Source organism: Cydia pomonella, chromosome 19 (assembly GCF_033807575.1).
Source record: "Cydia pomonella isolate Wapato2018A chromosome 19, ilCydPomo1, whole genome shotgun sequence".
NCBI lineage: Eukaryota > Metazoa > Arthropoda > Insecta > Lepidoptera > Tortricidae > Cydia > Cydia pomonella.
This window is the reverse complement of record NC_084721.1, coordinates 2,630,476-2,652,510: the sequence shown is the minus strand read 5'-3', so window position 1 is coordinate 2,652,510 and position 22,035 is coordinate 2,630,476. Positions and strand designations below refer to the sequence as shown.

Sequence of the window (22,035 nt, the reverse complement as noted above, 5' to 3'; positions counted from 1 at the left end):
TTTTTCTCAAGTTTTTTAGTCGAGATGTTCAGATGCTCATAAATTGAGAAATTTTTATGTTATGCTTCCGGACTTTTGATGAGCTCATTGTATGCCGAGGTAGTGATGAAAAAAATTAAAACAGATATAAGTACTTTCATTGTGCCGAAGATATTTGAGTGTTTCAATTGACCTCACATAGTGTTTCAATTGACACTCATGTGAGGTCAATTGAACCATACTGCCCCATTCTCTTTATTACATTATTGTCAAAAAACTATGGATTATAGACCATCCAAATACATTTTATTTAGGAACCAGATAACTAACCTTGAAATATTTTGAGCGTAGATCTTTCTACTCATCAAAATATAACGATCACAGGCGGTTAAAGGCAAATTGTTTCAATTGTCCCCGGTCTACCCTACCCCAGTTATAAATTCTAAATTCAACCTAGATTTTCTAATAGATGTTACGGCTATGATTATGAATTTTTGGTCATGCTAGTGTTCTTTCATGATCGTATTGAATTTGTATAATGTTCGCACTATATTTTTATTTCTGAATACGCTCCCTGAATAAGGCTAATATTTTCTCACCTAAACGAGTTAGTTAGTCGTTATCGAGTTTCCGTGGGATGTTTTGTCTGTGCCGCGTTCTTTTTTTTATGGACTTTATGAGCGTTTTCTGCAGTTCATTTGTATGAGATTTGCAACACAAAATACAACCAGCAAGTGTATAAAAATACATATCACGATTGTATGTTTAGTTTTTGGTATTAATGATAGTTGGGTGAATCAACTTTTTTTGTTTTGTTATCCTGTCCCGTTGTCCAAGGGACAACAGTGACACAGTTTGTTTGAAGAGACGTTGTATGCCGTTCTATTAACATGCTTAGTAGGGGGCCCATTATGGACATTGGTTATAACGACCACAAAAACGCAAGTTTAATACATTTAAGTACCATAAAATCAGTATTTCAATGAACTTTTGTCCTCTGGACAACTAATCGTAACCATGGCAACGAGTGACACTAAAAAGTTGATTCTCCCAGTTAGCTATTAGCAGAAATTACCTTAAGACATTAGTTATTATTATTCGGATATCCAACAGCTGTTAACATGTCTATAGGTGTTCTAAATGTGATGCAAAAAGCCAATTACAGGTTTTCACCAGTAAATACAGATTAACAAACACAATTTGTGGTTTGCACTATTTCACAACTTTTTTGATATGTTAAGGGGCTCCCTAGCGCCAATGACCTTCGATTCAGATCGTTTTCCCTAGTTTTCTAATGTTTTTTGTAGCTTATCATATTAACAGCAACGGCTTTTAGCAATATATTATCCCATATTTACTTCAAAGTTCACTGTCTTCGAGATATTTGCCATCAAAGTTGAACAATTTTAGGCCAAAAAACTGATTTGTGGCCGTAAATTTGTGCTAATTTGTTTAAAATTAAAATCTCTAACAAGTTTTTACAGACGTCAAAGATGAACCCAAATGTGTAGATTTCGTACATGTTAACAGCAATCGAGTAACGAAAAACGTGTTTTTTTAGACAATGTTTATAAAAAAAGTGTTCGTTTCTTTCAAAATCCGGCAAGCTAGAATGGAGATAAAAGATCGAAGAACCGATAACCGTTTGTCTTATAATTCTAAATGTACTGCAAATGAAGGAGTAACGACTTAAAACTTATCACAAATCGATGAAAACCGCGGGGAGCCCCCATAAGAAAAAAATATATATGAATAATTTTTTTTTGAGCCTAATATGTGTATAGGTACCAATAATTTTAAATTTAGAAGTCTGTGTGCCTAATATGTCTTCTTCCTCGCGTTGTCCCGGCATTTTGCCACGGCTGATGGGAGCCTGGGGTCCGCTTGACAACTAATTTGGCGTAGGCACTCGTTTTTACGAAAGTGACTGCCATCTGACCTTCCAACCCAGAACGTAAACTAGGCCTTATTGGGGTTAGTCCGGTTTCCTCACGATATTTTCCTTCACCGAAAAGCGACTGGTAAATATCAAATGATATTTCGTACATAAGTTCCTAAAAATTCATTAATACGAACCGGGGTTTGAACCCGCGACCTCCGGATTGCAAGCCGCATCGGCCACCAGCGTGCAGCGCTTCGTGCCTAATATGTATATGTGATTCTGTGTGCCTAATATGTGTATACCAATATGGTAGGATTTGGAGGATTATATTGTAAGCTACAAGAACTGCAAACTATTATGTAACCGAAACTCAACACAATAAATATTTAAGTATATTTTTATGTTTTGACGACCGGTCTGGCCTAGTGGGTAGTGACCCTGCCTATGAAGCCGATGATCCCGGGTTCAAATCCTGGTAAGGGCATTTATTCGTGTGATGAGCATGGATATTTGTTCCTGAGTCATGGGTGTTTTCTATGTATTTAAGTATTTATAAATATTTATATATTATATATATCGTTGTCTAAGTACCCTCAACACAAGCCTTATTGAGCTTACTGTGGGACTTAGTCAATTTGTGTAATAATGTCGTATAATATTTATTTATTTCTAAAGTGACAAAATGTATTTTTGATTGTTAAGCTTAAGGGTAAGTATAGTTTAATTTGCTCGAGACAAAACCAACACTAAATATATTCCATAAAACATTCTTCTTGTCCCAGTTCCCCCTTACCCCTTTTTACATTAAAGCGGTACATTCTTAAGTAGGTATATTTTTGAATGTAGCCAGCGGTGACCGCTGCATCGGCAAGGCGCTATCGATCCTATCGCCACCATACGGGCTAAGTATAGCCGTCCTTCAAGTAGGTACCACAAGACACGAACTACCAGTAGGCTCATTTAATCAGTGACCATTGCCCTTGATTAACTAAAATAAAATAAAAATTATTAGGGCCTGAGGTCCTACTCAACATCAAAGGTTTTATAGGATTCCTCGAGGAGTTGGGCTGGCAAGAGTAGCCAACCCTCCACCCCCCCCCTTGTCACGCAAAATAGGCGCCAGTCGTCGAGTTGCGGAAAATCGCCCGAACTACAATACAATAGGGTCTGCTTCACAAAGGGAGTAAAGTATTGGATAGCTAATTAACAAATAAATTAACTTAGTAACTTATCTAACAGTTAAGCTTATTTGCGTCCGCGGCCAGAAAAACACGTCCCGCTTTGTCGTTAGCCATAAGGACGAGATTTGATTGTATCGTTATACGAATAACCTTATAAGGCGTCATTATGGCAAGCGACAAAGTGGGATGGTTTGCCGGCCGCGATCACATTTGAAATTTTGAAGATTGTAAAACGCCAACGATGACTTATTATTCGTTAGACGGACACACAAATTTACTTATGCATTTATTATATTAATATACTAGCTTTTGCTCACGACTTTGCGTGGAATTAGTAATTTGGGTGACTTAGTTTGCATCCAATTCCCTTTTCCCCTCTCTCCCCCCCCCCTTTCTGTTGAATCTCCGTATAAGCTTCCACCACCCTTTTTACACCCTTGCAGGAAGATCCCCCGGATAAAAACTATCCTATGTACTTCCCCGGGACTGAAACTATTCCTATACCAAATTTTAACTAAATCGGTTCAGCGGTTTAAGCGTGAAGAGGTAACAGATGACAGAGAACTCCCTATGGAGTTATAGCGTTTTTTATTATTATTATTATTATACCATTTATTATAATATAACAACCAAGTAGCATATTAGTACTTTACGATACAAGTGCGAAAAATAGGAAATTCGAAACGAGCGGCGATAAATTAAAACACGACCGAAGGGAGTGTTTTAAATCGACACGAGTTGCGAATTACCTATTCGCACATGTATCGTACAACGTTTTACAGTACATATGGCCCTATAAATGTTCGACACAGTAAAGGTAATATGCTAATTTTCGCACTAGTGCGGTGAAGTAGCACCATATGTACTGTAAATGAGTTTTACTTTTAAGATACTGACGTTTATAATTTAATATTTTTGTTATGTTTAAAATTATTTAATTTGATTAATTTAACAGCCGTTTAAAATATTTTTACATAATTTTCTTAAAGCTTAAAGTGAGCCTTAATACTCATAAATACAGCCTAGGTAAAGAATACCGAAATAAGAATGATAAGTACCTATAAAGCCTAGTTTCGCCAATGACCGAATGTATTGGCAGGTATTGGCAGTAAACTATTATAAGCAATAACTATCAGTACCCCTAGTGTAAATTTAGTCGATAGCGAAACGTGACGTACGCGTTTGCGTTAAGTCTCATTTTGTATGGGTTTTTGAACAGCGCGCCAAGCGGGACGTTTTGGAAAGTCAAAAATCTCATACAAAATGAGACTTAACGCAAACGCGTTCGTCACGTTATGATGTCGATCAAAGTTACACTAGGGGTACTGGCCTATTTGATCACACACTGTAACGTACTTGCCCGTAGGTACATATTAAACGCGATTACACTGCGAAAAACTAGTTTTGACTGAAAAATCCTAATTTCACCAAGGCACTTCGCGAAAACTACTTTTTTCTAGTGATAACGCGTTCTCACCAAGGCAATACGGAAAACTAGTTTTAACTAAGTAGGCGTTTTTATGGTAACATAAACTTATACTCAGGTTTTCTACATATATAATCCATCTTCTCTGGATCTAGAGCAGTGACATCCACAATTGTGACCGCGGCCGGCAAAACATCCCACTTTGTCGTTTACCATAAGGACGAGATATGCTTGTATCTATAACGAATAACCTGTCAATGCGTCCTGGCAAGCGACCAAGTACGACGTTTTGCCGGCCGCGGTCACAATTATCTTTCATCGGCATTCATTCTACTGGAATTCTTAAAGGTAGTTTTAACGCTCATTTCAAAAATATTCTGCGCCAATTCGGGCCAGTTGAGTATATTTCTAAATTATTTTTGTATAGTGTTGAAACAGTTCTACCTTTTTGCAGTCGAGTTAATAATAACTGAAACTTCTGCGACATACTTTACTACGATAGCATCGTCTTACGTCACCCTGATAGTCAATCTTGTCGAATCATTCATGCAAGACTAGCGATTTGGTTTTCTTTGATCGTATCGCTGGCACGAACTGACCGGGTAAAAATGTTTTTATTTGTATTTTTAGGGTTCCGTACCCAAAGGGTAAAACGGGACCCTATTACTAAGCCTCCGCTGTCCGTCCGTCCGTCCGTCCGTCTGTCACCAGGCTGAATCTCATGAACCGTGACAGTTGAAACTTTCACAGATGATGTATTTCTGTTGCCGCTATAACAACAAATACTAAAAAGTCCGACTCGCACTTGTCCGGTTTTTTTTTTATACTACGTCGATGGCAAACAAGCATAAGGCCCGCCTGATGGTAGGCAGTCTCCGTAGTCTATGGACGCCTGCAACTCCAGAGGTGTTACTTGCGCGTTGCCGACCATAACACCCCGCACCCTTATTGAGCTCTGGCAAACTTACTCACCGGCAGGAACACAACAGTATGAGTAGGGTCTAGTGTTATTTGGCTGCTGTTTTCTGTAAGGTGGATGTACTTCCCCAGTTGGGCTCGGTTGTCCATACAAACGTAGTTACGTTCGTAACGCTAATTTTTTTTTATTAACAACTATTTTTTTTATACTACGTCGTTGGCAAACAATTAGCATACGGCCGGCCTGATGGGAAGCAGTCTCCGTAGCCTATGTACGCCTGCAACTCCATAGAAGTTACATGCGCGTTGCCGACCCTAAACCCGCGCCCCCATCGTCGAGCTTTTTGAGCTCTGGCAATCTTACTCATCGGCAGGAACACAACACTATGAGTAGGGTCTAGTGTTATTTGGCTGTTGTTTTCTGTAAGGTGGAGGTACTTCCCCCGTTGGGCTCTGCTCTAGATCTGGAATGACATCCGCTATGCTGTGCCCTACCACACTAAGCGAGATGACATGAACAATGCCCATTGCTCTCTTTTGGAAGTAGTATGATAAATTGTAATAAAAAAATATTCAAGCATAGATTATAGTTTTTTCCGTCTATTGTTAAAGTAGGTCCTCGCTTACAGTACGTGCGTCCATAGATTTATATTACATATACTTGTATAGTTGCTTCCTTGTTTGATTTTTCTGGCGTTGAGTTCCTACCCTGCGTCATTTGTGGTATTCCAGCCTAAAGGGTCCTTATGCTTCATGTGCATGGAACGCTAAGTTTAGTCTTTTAACTTACCTTTAAGATAATGTAGGTGTTTACAATAAACGCGGGTACTAAATAACGTTAAAAACAGTCACTTAACGCTTATTTTTTACACGTTCATGCGACCAGCTGACGTTCTTTCCACAGCCATACAACCTAAACTATCATCTGATAGTTGATGCCTGGGACTGAGTTGACATATGCACTCGTAATATTAATATTATTGTATAATTTCTGCTGTTATTCTTATTCCTATTGTTGTGTTTGACATTGTCTTTTACGTTATTGTTAATTGTTACCAATTTCATTGTTTTTTTATTTATTATTATTATTTTTTGTTTAATTAATGATTATAATTGTACTTATATTTGTATGACTTGTCAAAAGTGCTTATTATTAAGCCTACTTGAATAAATTATTTTTGAAGTTGAAGTTGAAGTTGACAAAGTATCAAACGGGGGCGATGACAATTTTTTTACGTGTTTCGGTGGCTGCCATTCCTCAACCCACCAACGGAGCGGCAGCTGACGTCCACGAGGGTTCATCATACATAGCCGTTAACCACTACGATTTATCACCCGGGAGACGATTGGTCATGGAAATCTGTTCCTGGCTCGCGGTTTATTATTGGTTTTGTTAGTATTTTGTAACTAATCAAGAAATAAGCCTCCGTCGCTATAACGTTCAATTTGTATACTTAAACGTATTACGCTGTAAATCCATATTTTCCGGTACTTATCATGTTAAATTAAATTTGTAAATAGTTATGGTAATTGGTATCAATTTGATTCCAGTGTCAGCTCATCGGAATTGTTTGCCTAAGGTTACATTTATAACGTTGAATGGTAAATTAATATTTTAATTTTTGTATTGTATTGTATTGTATTTATTTATTTGCAAAGAATAAGTAGGTACAAAAGTGTCTTAGGTGGTAAATGACAATTAGTTGCTTATTCTGCTATTTGTACTAAAACTTTTAAATGCATGATTATTATTTTTTTAATTACATTTTGGAAACGTTTCTACTATGGAAACAAATGATGCAATGATTTTAATAATGAATTAATTTACTTTCATTATTTAGGCCAGAAGGTACTTATCCAAATTATATGAAGCTTATGTATTTGGTGCTAAATACAATTATTCAGCAAACCCCTCAAAATAAACCTTACATCAGCATAATAAGGTTCAAATTACATTGACTTATCCGCATTTAGATTGCTAAAGCTGATAAAATCCTTATACGTCTACATAATAGACTGAAAATACTCTGTATAAACCAACGTAGTATAGATAATTACAACTGATAACGACTTAATACAAACAAAGAAGGTTCAATTTTCCCTAATTTGTCCGCATAAGTGTTCCGAATAAGTATTGGGTATTTAGAAGTCGGTACGTACACTTAGTATAAGCTTTAAGAGTAAGAAAATAAGGTTACAATTTGCTTAATCTACCCGCATAATTCAGTTCTATTTAAGAGTGCCCCACTTTGTAAAAGGACGTATGTAACTAGGAGTTTCTTGGTTGTTAAGTCGTTTTCGAGTAAAGTCTAGAGAACTAAAGCTAAGGTTAGCTAAACTGCGTGTATATAGGCCTGGCTATCTGCCAGATTTGGGCTAGGACATGTTTGTGAGTTAGGTTTGGGCATATAGTAGATATATGAGCGGAGCGGAAGACTGTTTAGGAAGATTGAGGTAACGACGCCATAAAGAAATGTACCAAATTCCAGTTACTTGTGTTTATAAAGTGCTTTGGGATTTCTTATTTCGAAAACAAGAAACATATCCGATCGCTTTTATTTCATTTGTCTGTAGATTTTTTTTAAATTAATTTAAGTATCATATATTCATTTCAACACTAAAGGCCGTAAGGTTTCTAAGACTACTTTTATTTTACAGGTTATAGAGGCGTCATACTAGTAGGCAGGTTTAATTTTATAATATTACTAACCGGCGACTTGTCTGCGCGGATGATGATGATGATCGTATATCCTTCCCCGGGCCCTAATTAGTTCTAAGTTGGTTAAACATCGGGCGTACAGTGCATTAAGAGTGCAATACAATAACGAGTTCAGGGCACTGTTATGGCTCCCTCGCTATTGCAGCGCGTCAAGCATGTTCACGGACACGGCCGTAGACGATTTTTATCTAATATTTTTTTATTGTTATATAATAATAATATTCTTTATATTGCACCAAGTTTAAAGTTAAAAATTACACAGAAAACGAAATACAAGTTTAAGACTAGATAACAACGATAAAAGCGATCTCTTCCAGACAACCTTTGAGTAGCAGGAAAGTTAACTTACAACTTTGAACGGGTAGTGCCGTTATACATATAAATCAACAAACCAACTCAACTCAAATTGTTATATATTTAATTTTATTTGTTTAATTTTCTGTGCTTGTTTGCTTTCTTTTTAAAACAGTCTAACATAGTTCTCAAGTGTCAGTAACCATAATATGGAACCTATTGTATTCTGAAATAAATGGTTTGTTTAAGTGTGAAGAGTTAACAGACAGCATTAACTTTCGCTTTTATAATATCAACTAGGGACGTATATTTTTATCATCTCCCATAATTTCCGTGTCCCATGGCTATCGTTTATGACAGATAATGTCAACGTATGCGTCAGCGTCGTAAAATTAGACGACGCATTTAGTTGACGCGACGTGTTTCATGGTTCCTATAGCTTAGTAAAAAAGGCAAGTAAAAAAATAGTACATTACGATACAAGTGCGAAAAATAGGAAATTCGAAACGAGTGGCGATAAATTAAAACACGACCGAAGGGAGTGTTTTAAATCGACACGAGTTGCGAATTACCTATTCGCACATGTATCGTACAACGTTTTACAGTACATATGGCCCTTTAAGGCCGGCGCCCCACTGCAGCGCACGCTATGTACACGGCCCACGTTCCTATACAAAATTTCGTGGGCTTGCCCACGGTTTGTATTAAAACGTGGGCCGTGGATGTAGCGTGCGCAGCAGTGGGGCGCCGGCCTAAATGTTCGACACAGTAACATAATATGCTACTTCTCGCACTAGTGCTATAAAGTAGCCCCATATGTACTGTAAAATATATTTTGACCCAGGACAGATATTTCAAAGAAAGAGCATGCATTATTTATGTATCTATGCCAAATTGCAGCTTTCTAGCACTAACGACCACGGAGCAAAGCCGCGGACGGACAGACATACCGACATGGCGAAACTATAACCTTAACTACGGAACCCTAAAAAGGTTAATTTTTAAAACTAGATTTTAGTCTTGAACCCACAGAACTCGTAACATTTTCATACATCTCTTTATAAATCACCTCACGTCTTTTCCAAGTTCCTGAATATTACTTAGTGACAATGGAACTTTACGACATACTTAGCCTGAAGCACTTACGACACATTTGTAGCCATTGTGCGACTATCGCCCTTCAATAACAGTAACGTATGGCGACTGATCGGTTCCGATACGGTGCAAGTGTGGAAAAGTATGCGTAATAGTAAAAAAAAGTAAAAAAAAAAAGTAAAAATTATTTATTGCACACAAGATAACTTACATAGAAATTGAAATTATTCAGTCTTAAAACTAAGAAGCAGTATATGTACATTTAAGAATTTTCAGTAGGTTTCACTGGCTCCTACACTAGGCGAAGCCTGTCTCGTAGGTAACCGTAGTACATTACGCATACACATATAACGACGAAGGGCAGCTTTATTGTGCATAGTGCGACCAGATATTTAAGACAAAGTTCGGTTTTGCGAGCATATACGTGCTCATCAGAGGAAATTGTAAAGGTTTCCGTTGCGCGTCGGACACGACATGGAGGACTATATACACGGTGAAATTTTAACCACCGTTCATACTATATGTATTGACTTTATAGGTCATACTGAACAAGTTTTATTATGGGACCAATGCCGATAAATTGCGAATAAAAGTTAGCTGTTTCATACATACGCTGATTGCTATGGGACAGCCTTTTTTTTCACGATGTCGGTATTGGCCCCATAATAAAAGTTGTTCAAGATGACCTATACAATCACTACGCAGAGTCAAGTCGGTGTTTAAAAATTTCAACCTGTATAGTCCTCCATGTCGTGTCCGATAACGGCAACCTTTACAATTTTCTCTGCCCGCGTAGGCAACGTCCAATCGTTAACGCTCCTCTCTCTCTCACACACTTTTCCATATTAGTGCGACAGTGGCAGTTAAGTTTCATTTGCTACAGAGCGTTAACGATTGGCATATTGGCTACGCGGGTTGATCTGAAGTAGGTATACGGCTCGTAAAACCGAACTTTGTTTTAAATATCCGGTCGCACTCTGCACAATAAAGCTTCCCTTGGTCGTCTTCTAAATATCCATATATGATTTATGATTTGAAAGATATCCCCATACAATGGGTATCTTTTGCTCTTTATTCATTGCTTCAGATATGTAAAACCATGTTTCGTTATCTTAAAATAACAGTACTTTTTTATGAAATGCAATTTCAGGAGAAAACGGTTTCCACTAACTAAATCTTAACAAATCACTTTGATTTTGATGTCGATCACTTCAGCATAATATATTCTAGGTATATAGGTTTTGCTTTAAAAAAAAAGTAAATCCCATAAACCGTTGTGTCAATAACATACAAAAAAATCATAGAGAATGGAAAATATTTCGAAGAAGTAAAACGTTTTTTCTTTTTGTATGGACATTACTTAATTCTGAATATAAAATTTATAAAATTATCTTATCAATCAATCAATCAATCAAAACTTTATTGATAAAATATAGTTATTTTACATGTCAACTCATTATATCTATTTAATCGCACATTATTATTTTATAGATGAAAACATTATTTACACAAATATAATTATTTCAAAGTTCATTATCATTACGGGTCGAATTATTTTAACTTATTTTAAAAAGAATTAATCAGATTTATATAATATTCAAATATAATTATAATTTTTAATGAACAAAAAATTTTTTTAAGTGTAACTTATTTCTATCACGTGCAGATCTATCGATGCTAGGTAGATGCTATTCTTAAATAAGATGTTCTTCTTAATATCAATTCATCTGAAAATTCAATAATCTTTAAATAAAAACATATTCACAATTTCTTTAAGCAAATGTTGGAGCAAAGTTGGACCAAATTACGACACTGTGGTTAATAATGTTGTTGTGAGTTCTACACGCCCCTGTCGCTCATCGCTGTCGCCTGTCACTTCAGCGAAATTGTCTCCCTAATCGATACTATCGAAGTCCTAATGTTACCTTCCAGTTATGGGATATTAGGGAAAAACGGGAGGGGACAATGTATTCTTATAGGTTTATGTCATATTTTATCGTTTGGTTTGTTCATAATGTATACCAGCATGGCTACCACAAGTTGGCGTTTGATATTTAGGTTAGTGTCTGCGTGAACTTGATCGCATTACCTCTCTATCGCACCAATCCGTCAGTGTCAGTAAACGTTAAGTGTCAACTCGTGGTACAGCTACTGCAGTCTAGAAATCTGATGAAGCAAATGTTAGTTTCTTTAATTTGAGATTTTGACATGTACGATACTTGTAATATTTTTTTATCAGTGCAGACCTATGCACGTATATATCTTTTGTAAACGTTTACTTCTCGTAATCCTCTAAATCGTACACTTAATCCGTTAATAAACTGAACCCCTTAACCTGCCAAAAATTTCGATACGTAGGTATCTCATAAAATACGCTCAATGAATTATTCACATTCACATTAGCTTATAAGCGTGCCGCATACGCATTCCTACACATCATTACAAAAGGGTAAAATCTGCAACGCTTAAACTAACTCGAATTTATACTTAAAGTTTCAGAGAATAAGGTTGAAGTTCAAGTGGATGTCTCAAGTGGTATATGATGTTGTGAAGGCAAGTTGTGTAAAAGTAAAAAGATGCGTAAGTCAGCTCGGGTGAGATCATTTATCACGGTTCGCGAGAGCTGGAAGTTTGCGAGACAGTTCCGTATCTCAGAGCAGCGAAGGCAACGCTGTAGGAAAGAGATAAAATTGGATGTAATTGATTTTGTATCGTCGTGTTTACGGCCTTGGTCGGCCGTTGTATGTCGACATTATATCGAATGGAAAATAAATCTACATAATGTGAGGTTGGTACACAAATTTAACCGCCAACTGCAGGACACCAACTTGTATCATAATGGCCAATAAGTTTCTTCAAAGTTTTTAGATTAAATATTGTGACTTTCAAACACATTTCACACACATAACATATCACTACCTTTTTTTGCTATTAGTACTCCATGTAGCTAATGCTTTCATAAGTCACTTCCACAATATTGCACTTTTAGGGGATTTTCTATATGTAAAAGAGTTGTTCTTGTAGTACTTCTTTTTTTTATGGCGCGGGAGATTTATAGTTAAATTGCTCGTATTCACATTTTTGTTTTCTCTTCATTTTGGATTTCACAGGCCTATAAATCAGGAGTATAGATCCAACACGTAGAGCCCCCTTGGAGAGCTTTAATGTCATGTAGAACGCCTGCTGGAACCCGTTCACAGGCGCAACAATAGACACCCATGAACCAGTCGCAGCAGGCATTGGGACTACTGTAGAAACAGTGAACAGTATAACGGTCTATGGATTGAAGTTTGGGTGGACAATGAGACTGGGTTATTGCAGACGTTCGGGCACCTGCCATTACAATATTTTCACTTCATGTCTTTCCTATCACGGAACAATGGTGTTCCGGACCATTGGGAGGCGTGCTCGAAGCCGAGGCCAACACGTAGATGCCTTTTGACACTTTAATTAAATGTAAGGGGTACACCGATCAGAAGCTGCCCTTGCCCGTGTCGTGGAACGCACGCAGAGGCAGCACCCGCCAGGTTGTAAGGTAAGGACTATTGAGAATTGGTGAAATCTAAAAAGAACGAGGTTATTGGGTGAAAGCGATGGACTAAGTACTGAGCTATGGGGTAAAAAGTTCGACGTCTGCCTAATAAAACGGTATGCAATTTCCAGCAGAGGGTTTTCACTTCAGTATTATTATAGCGTAAGATGTCAAGAATGATTTTGGTGATTTTGGCTTCACCTCTTTTCAAGTCCGCATTATGTAACTAAGTTTTTGGGCTTTATTTTTCTAAGAGCCACAATATTACGAATTTCAAGGATTCCCTACACGCGGACATGTAATCTCGCGAACTCGGTGGTCTGTTCTTTGTTATTGTTGGCGATATGAGGAAATTCCCAGTGGCGGATTTACCCTAAGGCCAAGTAGGCCTGGGCCTAGAGCGGCGAGATAATTAGGGGCGGCACTCGGCAGTCTACCTATATGATGGGTGCGCTGTGAAAGGGGCGGCTAGTACTTATTACAGGGCCTGGGGCCTAGAGCGGCAGACACTGCAAATCCGCCACTGGAAATTCCGCTCGTTACTGTTGTCGCTGACTTTATTCTTTTCCGGGATATTTATTGTCATGAGCTCGCTCGTTATTTAAAGCCTGACAAGATATATACAGACACTCTGTATTAAGAACCAAGCATGAGATAAATACAGTATGTCCAGCGGCAGATATCCGATTTTAAATTCTAATATTTTACGAAGCGAAGTGCGAGGGAGACGCGCGGGTTTGTTTTAATTTCGTGAGTGACGGATGATTAGTGACAATGGATCGCTGGCCAGCAGAGCTACATTATGCTATTGAGGCGTATCGTACCAAAAACTTTTCACTTAGTACCGTAAGCAAAAAGGCGTGCAGCGTGGCGTCGGGCTCACAAGCGATTTTCGCAGCGTGCACTAAGACGACTCCTATACGTTTGCATTTGTTTGACACGCACGCCGCACGCCCGCCCCGTTGCACGGCCAACTCGAGCGTCCACTCAGGTTAGAGGTTAGATGCAGAAAAGGTTAGAGGTGTGCATAGTGTGGGTCGTCATTAAGATATGTAATTTCTAAAAAATTAAATCCTCATTAATCTTCTCGTCATAAAATATTTTTGATTTATATTTGTGTTAGTTCCTTTTTTTACGGATTTGGCAGGAATGTACAAACGATAGGGTCAAGTGGAGGAAATGACAGGCCTTTGGGAGTGGGACACTAAATTTGCTTAAACAAAAAGTTTATTTTTTAATAATATTTTGAAATCGGAAATCTGCCGCTGGAGAACCCGTATTATCATAAAGAGTATAGTAATCACCAACTTTGCTTCCTTTTAAAACTGTCTATGTCACTGTCACAAGAATAAGTGTCTTGGTTATCCTAAGTTACCCGCTATATTACACATTTCAAGGATTCTGCACCCAAATATGTGTAATCTCTTACGTTTCGTAATCCTGCGCCGTTATTGTGGGGATATGAGAAAATTCCCTTTTTGTTGTAGGGCTGATGAATTTCGGCTTCATTTATTAACGTGATTATGTGCTTATTGGGTGGCATACCAGTACAACTTCTTATGTATTTACCCAATCTGCGTAGAAAACAGGTTAATGTTCTTAGATAGACTAATTGTGTTATCATTTTTATCACACCAGCTAGGATAGACTCTCTTTATCCTTCAAAAAATGATGAGAAAGTCGCGTTTTATCTAGGTAACAAAGTATATTGACTTTTTTTTTTTCTTATACCACGACGGTGGCAAGCAAGCATACGGCCTGCCTGATGGTAAGCAGTCACCGTAGCCTATGGACGCCTGCAACTCCAGAGGTGTTACATGCGCGTTGCCGACCCTAAAACTTCATGCCACATAAATATTGACTGGATTTCTCATGTTGGCTGGTAGAATTGACTTGAATGATGTTTTCGTATGATAAATATTTAATACTCGTAGCATTCATTTGGAGTTGATTTGTTACATGTTACTCTCTTCGCGTTGGTGTGGTGGAAAATATTGTATTTCACACTCGGTTTGCAAAGTTTGTTTCCCACTCGCCTTGAAACCCTCGCAAAGCTCACGCCCACTTTTCGAAGCATATTATTTTTATTCTTGTTTATTTTTCTTATTTTCACTAAGCTTATTTAGATAAAGATTAAGTGGAATTATAACGGGGTTGTATGTAAGGCAGCCTTCTAGACCCAAAACAGTTCTCATTATAACCTAAAACGTAATTTAGAAGGCGCTCTATTCCAGCCACATACAAAACCTCATTCATAGGAGTTTGCAAAGCCCTTTCACGCACTTCACGTCGAAAAGATCCTTCTGTTGAGGATTAGTTCGCCCAGTTACACCCCTTTCGGCGTAAACCGTAGGTACCACGTAATAATGATTCTTAATGCCTTTGTAATAAAGACTGTGATACGTGAGATCTTATGTGGTATGAAGATGATTAATAAGATGGAAACGTATTGCGTAATCTATGATGTGGTTCATTCCAACAGACAAGACATGAATATTATGGTTAGATTAGTAGACTAATGGCGGATATCTGTAGATAAAGGGGTTAGAAATAACTGCATAGAAATGAATAAATCACTATTTAATATGAGTTAAGTAGGCATTTTTTAAATACTACGTCGGTGGCAAACAAGCATACGGCCCGCCTGATGGTAAGCAGTTTCCGTAGACCATGGACGCCTGCAACTGTAGAGGTATTACATGCGCGTTGCCGACTCTAACATTCCACACGTTGAGCTCTGGTAACCTTACTCACCGGCAGGAATACAACACTATGGGTAGGGTCTAGTGTTATTTGGCTGCGGTTTTCTGTAAGTACCGCCACTTGCCCAGTTGGGCTCTGCTTTGGATCTAGAATGCCCTACCACACAAAGCGAGATGACATTCACAGTGCCCCTCCTAGTACTTAAAATTGTTACGATGAGTGTCTTAGACAAATGATAACACCAGGAAGATGATAGAACTAGTAGTATAATCATGAACAGTACCCCTAGTGTAACTTTGATCGACATCATAACGTGACGAACGCGTTTGCGTTAAGTCTCATTTTGTATAGGATTTTGAGGTTCCAAAACGTCCCGCTTGGCGCGCTCTTTCGAAATCCAATACAAAATGAGACTAAACGCAAACGCGTACGTCACGTTTGGAAATCGAATTTATTTACACTAGAGGTACAGTATAGAGTATTCTTCTAACAAATCTCCCGATAAGAGAAAAACCCTAATGTAAGTGTAAACGAAGCCGATTACCATTCAAATTCCAAGAACCCTTGTAAGAAGGGGATTTGGGTAAATGACCAGTCTTTTTATAGTTACAGCCAAGTCATTGTTCAGGAAAACGTTCAGATAATTCAGATTACCTTAATTCCGGAATTTCCGGCTGATTTTTTTGCTCTTCGCTGATTCGAAGCCACCATTTCAGCGCTCATTAGGATTCTATTTTATCCAGCAGGCGTATCGTGGAAATGGGTGACTTTATCCAATTGATAAACCATCACTTTTTAACACCAGCGGCGGACACTGTATTTATCCCGCTGTTACGTAGACATTGTTCATTTTCTACCATCAACCATCATATCCATGCTGGCTGCATAGCCAACGTGTGGTGCTTCCATATTAGTGCAACAGTGACAGTTACGTTTCGTTCGCTACGGAGCGTTAATGATTCTCACGTTGGCTACGCGCACTGGTTGTTTTTCATTTCAAAAATAGTGAGCAAAATGTGATTTTGCTTACTACGTTCGTGAATCAATTATAGAATCTTTCGCTCGCACGGGATGTAAATAGTTTGTGTTCTTGACCGCACTTAGAGACTAAAATGTCATATAAAGTTTCCTGAAATCGATCTAGTTTTAGAGATAATATATTTTTTGTGAAAATTTGTTTCTGTTATAACTTGGTGAAAAACGGCCTTTTTAGCTGTGACGTTGCCACTAATTGACTTGGTTTAGACATACCTACTGACAGACATTAAACTAATCTCACAATTTTTTACTATAAATAAAAAAAAATATTTATAGTTAAAAATTGAGATTTTTTTCACCAAGATGTAAAAATTAATAACGTGTCGTGTGCAGAAAACGCAGAAAAAAAGTTTTTTGACGAATTTGTCCAAAACTTATAAAACATATTTTGCTCCTTGTGACCTCATGAATGCGTGGTTAAAATACTTAAAATCTGTCGGGTTTAATTGGCCCACGGGGTAAATATAAAGTCAGTAATAATTGCCAAGAGGGCGCTGTTATTCTCATGTTGAAAGTTTAGTATGAAAAAATTAGTTCCATTGAAATTCCGCAACATGGCGCAATCATATATTACTAATCAGACTATACTTGTAAACATAGAAAACATCCATAAACAAGTAACAAATAATTGAGATACATAAATACGCAAATAAATGCCGTTATCTTGCCGCCTGACCCACCGTGATACAGTTCTTACTAGTACGGGGGTCAGATGACACTTACTTGCCTGTTGGTTGTGTACCATAAAAATTAAGTAAGTAAAACAATATAAGTAGTATAAGCACCATTATTAATCCAATAAAATATCTATCTATCTATATATTAGGATTCCAAACCAGGACTTCCTGCTTTATAAACAGGGTCACCATTAACTAGGTTAGGCTAATAGTCCTCCTCATTTCGATGAGGATGACCCTTAATAAACATTATGGACGTCTATCGTAAGCCGTAATACGGCTAGCAAGGTCAAAATAAATATGCATCTAAATACCTGTAAACTTGTTCCAAAAACCCTCGTTATACGTTTAAAACTAGACAACAATACATGTCAAGTTAGACACTCGAGCGATAGGAACCTTCGTTCGGATTATAAAAGTCGCCTGTGAAGCCTCATGACTGACGTGCCTACAATGGGACCGTGCTCAGAAACACGATTGCCATCAAATTGATTGATTCCTGTTAGCACATAGTTTATTGCAGTATGATGGGTAACAATTTGTAAATCTACAAGAGAATCATCCGCTTACCCTTTTCTCATCACTTGGAGTCGGCGCAGCATGTCTTTTCCCTCCATAACTCTCTGTTGTCTGTGATTTCATCATTCACCTGCTTTATTTTCATTTAATCTCTTTCACATTCCATGCCCACGCAGAAAAAAATGTTGGATACCATAACAATATGGGTAAGTATCAAATGAAAGCTAGAAAAAAGATCATTTGAAAAATATATGTAACTAACACTAAAAAGTCTGAAGAAACAAAAGAACTGAGAAGGGAAAAACAAGTAAGTATCACACTATATAAAATTCGACTGTATAATCAAATTAGTTAAACTAAATACTTTAATGTGCTGCAGGCAAACAATAATTTGTTAAAGCCTGTCCAGTGATGATCATTGTCAAGAGGATGCTGTCATTCTCATCTATATAGTGACAGTTCAGTTTAGTATTAAAAAAAATTGTTCCAATGAAATTCCGCAACATGGCGCGTGATCAATGATCATATATTACTGGTCAGGTTTTACCTACTGGCACAGGAAGATCTACCAAAACTACGTTTGTCGGTCTTTCAGAAATCGGAAATGAGAAATCATTGCATTTTTGTGATAAACTAAATACGAGTGTAAAACAACAAAGAAATTTAAACAAAAAATAAACAAGCGTTTACCACAAAATGGTCCCGCTAAAATACCGAAATGCCTTTGCCATTCATACTGAAATATTCTGGTATATGTCGAACTTCTTCGTAGGGTATTAATCGGATTGGATTTTTCCCTGTCGCAGCGGTTTTAACACGTGTAACTTGTACGAACATCACGTCAATTTAGCGCTTCGCAAAAGTTTTCGCTTTACGCAGCAGAATTCGTCACCGTTTGTTTCTTTCTGGAATTGTGGGCGTAACACGAACAAACTTCTCAAAATTTACAAATAAGAGCTCACAATTCAGTGCCTCGCGCGGTTTTTCGTAAACGACCATCGGAAAAATAATCATTAGTAATTAAATAAGTCTAATATTTAACACCGTATTACTAAAGACAAGAAGACGCTCTTACTGGAATAAGTACTCTTTGTTTCTAATAATGACTCTTGAATTTCATCGAAGAACATTATCAATTTTACATTATTTCAACTTTAATTTCTTGTGAGAGCGCTCTTAACGGTAAAACAGGTCTTGTGTGTTATATTTTTACTTCAACATGTTTCAGTGCCAGTTTTACGTACAATACAGTGTTTACATACATACATGTACGAGCAAAATGCACGCGCAAAAGATTACAACATGACATTATCCTGTCCTGAGAGTCGTGAGGTTGGAAACTCGACACAATATCAATTTTAATTCTTTTGTGGTGAGTGTTCCGACTGAACATCTATAGATTGTAGAGAGACTCGTATTGTCAAGTTGTTAAAGGTTAGATTTGTCAAATATGTGCGTCATCGGGGATGACACGAACTATAGCGACCTACCAAGAAGGAGTTTTGACCGAAGAGTGTCAAGTTCGGGCGGCTCCCTGACAATCCTGACACTGCGGGGTTGACACTGTTTAATAATAATATGTAATATGCTAGACTTAAATCGACCGGGATATAACCGTGATTACCTTTTATATTATTGTTTTTGAGCTCCCGATATTTGGACGCAGTTACATGCATCTTGTCTTGTTCACGGGTAACTGGAGATAGCGGGTGGGTGTCAATGTTGTGTAAATCGCGCTCGGTCTACCTTCATTCGTGTGCGTCGGCTGCGTTCGCTTTCAACGTTACCACCGGTTGCGTCCACACTTGTAATCGCGGTTCTTATTCCGGTCGATTTTAGTCTAAAGAAACTAACCTTGAATCATTCTAAATTTTATATGTATGCTACTTTTAATGTTCATCTATGGGCTAATTGTTGCCTGCAAATAAAGATATTTATTTCATTTTCATTTTATTTCATTATTTTGATATCGGACTGTAAGTACGAATTTGCCATTTGTGAATGTTTCATGAATTAAGTAGAAGCAACGCCAATTTGCCGCTTCGCATAACTCCTCGCTGATTTATCTGAGAGATACAGCTTTCGCATTACCTTATGTGCATAACAAAACTCACACGATTGTGTACCTTGTTATCATGCACGAAGGCACACATTTAAATAAATATGTAAAAGTTTGTAGCAAAGAAACGTCGTAAATGTAGCCACTTATCTGAGTTATAGAACCTTTAATCTATAAAGTAGAGAGAGCCATTTCAAGTTTAGCTAGCGAAATGCGCCTTTCAGTTGTGATATATCGTGATTCAGGATGAGCTTTACATTGAAACGGTTTCATGTTTTATTACTAGTTAAGTACCTCGTTTTACAATATTTATTTTTTGAAATACAATGCTATCAATCAATCAATCAAATATTTATTGATAAAATATAAGTATTTTACATGTCAACACTTTACAGCTAATGGGATTACACATATTATTATTTATCTAATTAAAACATTACTTATCTATCACTTATCTAGGGTACATCATTATCTTGAGCCAAACAAAAATTTTAATTAATTTTAATTCAAATTATACCGACTATTTTTAGGGTTCCGTAGCCAAATGGCAAAAAACGGAACCCTTATAGATTCGTCATGTCCGTCTGTCTGTCCGATTCTGTCACAGCCACTTTTTTCCGAAACTATAAAAGCTATACTGTTCAAACTTGGTAAGTAGATGTATTCTATGAACCGCATTATGATGTTCACACAAAAATAGAAAAAAAACAATAAATTTTGGGGGTTCCCCATACTTAGAACTGAAACTCAAAAAATCTTTTTTCATCAAACTCATGCGTGTGGGGTATCTATGGATAGGTCTTTAAAAATGATATTGAGGTTTCTAATATCATTTTTTTCTAAACTGAAAAGTTTGCGCGAGAGACACTTCCAAAGTGGTAAAAAGTGTGTCCCCCCCCCCCGTAACTTCTAAAATAACAGAATGAAAAATCTAAAAAAAATATATGATATACATTGCCATGCAAACTTCCACCGAAAATTGGTTCGAACGAGATCTAGTAAGTAGTTTTTTTTTAATACGTCATAAAAATTAAAAAAAAAATTTTTTTTCATCAAACCCATACGTGTGGGGTATCTATGGATAGGTCTTCAAAAATGATATTTAGGTTTCTAATATCATTTTTTTCTAAACTGAATAGTTTGCGCGAGAGACACTTCCAAAGTGAAAAAATGTGTGTCCCCCCCCCCTGTAACTTCTAAAATAACAGAATGAAAAATCTAAAAAAAATATATGATATACATTACCATGCAAACTTCCACCGAAAATTGGTTTGAACGAGATCTAGTGAATAGTTTTTTTTTAATACGTCAATAAATTAAAAAAAAAAAAATTTCATCAAACCCATACGTGTGGGGTATCTATGGATAGGTCTTCAAAAATGATATTTAGGTTCCTAACATCATTTTTTTCTAAACTGAATAGTTTGCGCGAGAGACAGTTCCAAAGTGGTAAAATGTGTGTCCAAAGTGGTAAAATGTTGAACAAGATCTAGCAAGTAGATTTTTTTTTAATACGTCTTAAATGGTACGGAACCCTTCATGCGCGAGTCCGACTCGCACTTGGCCGCTTTTTATTCTTGCATTTCACATAATGTTGTTATTTTCAATCGATTAAATGACTAATATAAATAGTAACTTATTTTATAACATGCATACTTTATTATTAGGTCTAGCATATATAAATAAATAACAATCTCACAATTAATATTATTTAATGCTATATAATATACCTCCTATTTTCTTGGAGCTATATTACAATAGCTTGCAACGAAAACTAATATTAGACATTCAATATACAGGATGTATAAGATCGCGTCATTCACGACGACGCGTACCTTGATATTGTCATGTTGTTAAAGGTTAGATTTGACAAATGTGCGCGTCATCGTGGATGACACGAACTATAAGAAAAATAGTGGGGATCCGTTTAAGGGTGTATTCGGTATCGTATTTTGACTTGGAAAAACTAGGAGAAAAAATATTTAATAAAAAGCCCAATAATTTTGTTTCTCC

At 37.1% G+C, this 22,035-nt stretch overlaps 1 protein-coding gene and 1 long non-coding RNA gene across 7 annotated transcripts in view; one reads left to right on the top strand and one right to left on the bottom strand.

The window, feature by feature from the left end:
- The window catches only part of LOC133528693 (uncharacterized), a 204,025-nt gene extending 183,148 nt beyond the window's left edge, over window positions 1-20,877 (top strand). The window contains exon 2 of the long non-coding RNA XR_009801036.1: window positions 20,592-20,877. This is a non-coding gene — a long non-coding RNA (uncharacterized LOC133528693). The remainder of the gene's footprint in view (window positions 1-20,591) is intronic.
- LOC133528681 (sodium/calcium exchanger 3) overlaps window positions 1-22,035 on the bottom strand; it is a 263,871-nt gene that overhangs the window by 81,783 nt on the left and 160,053 nt on the right. The window lies entirely within an intron of this gene.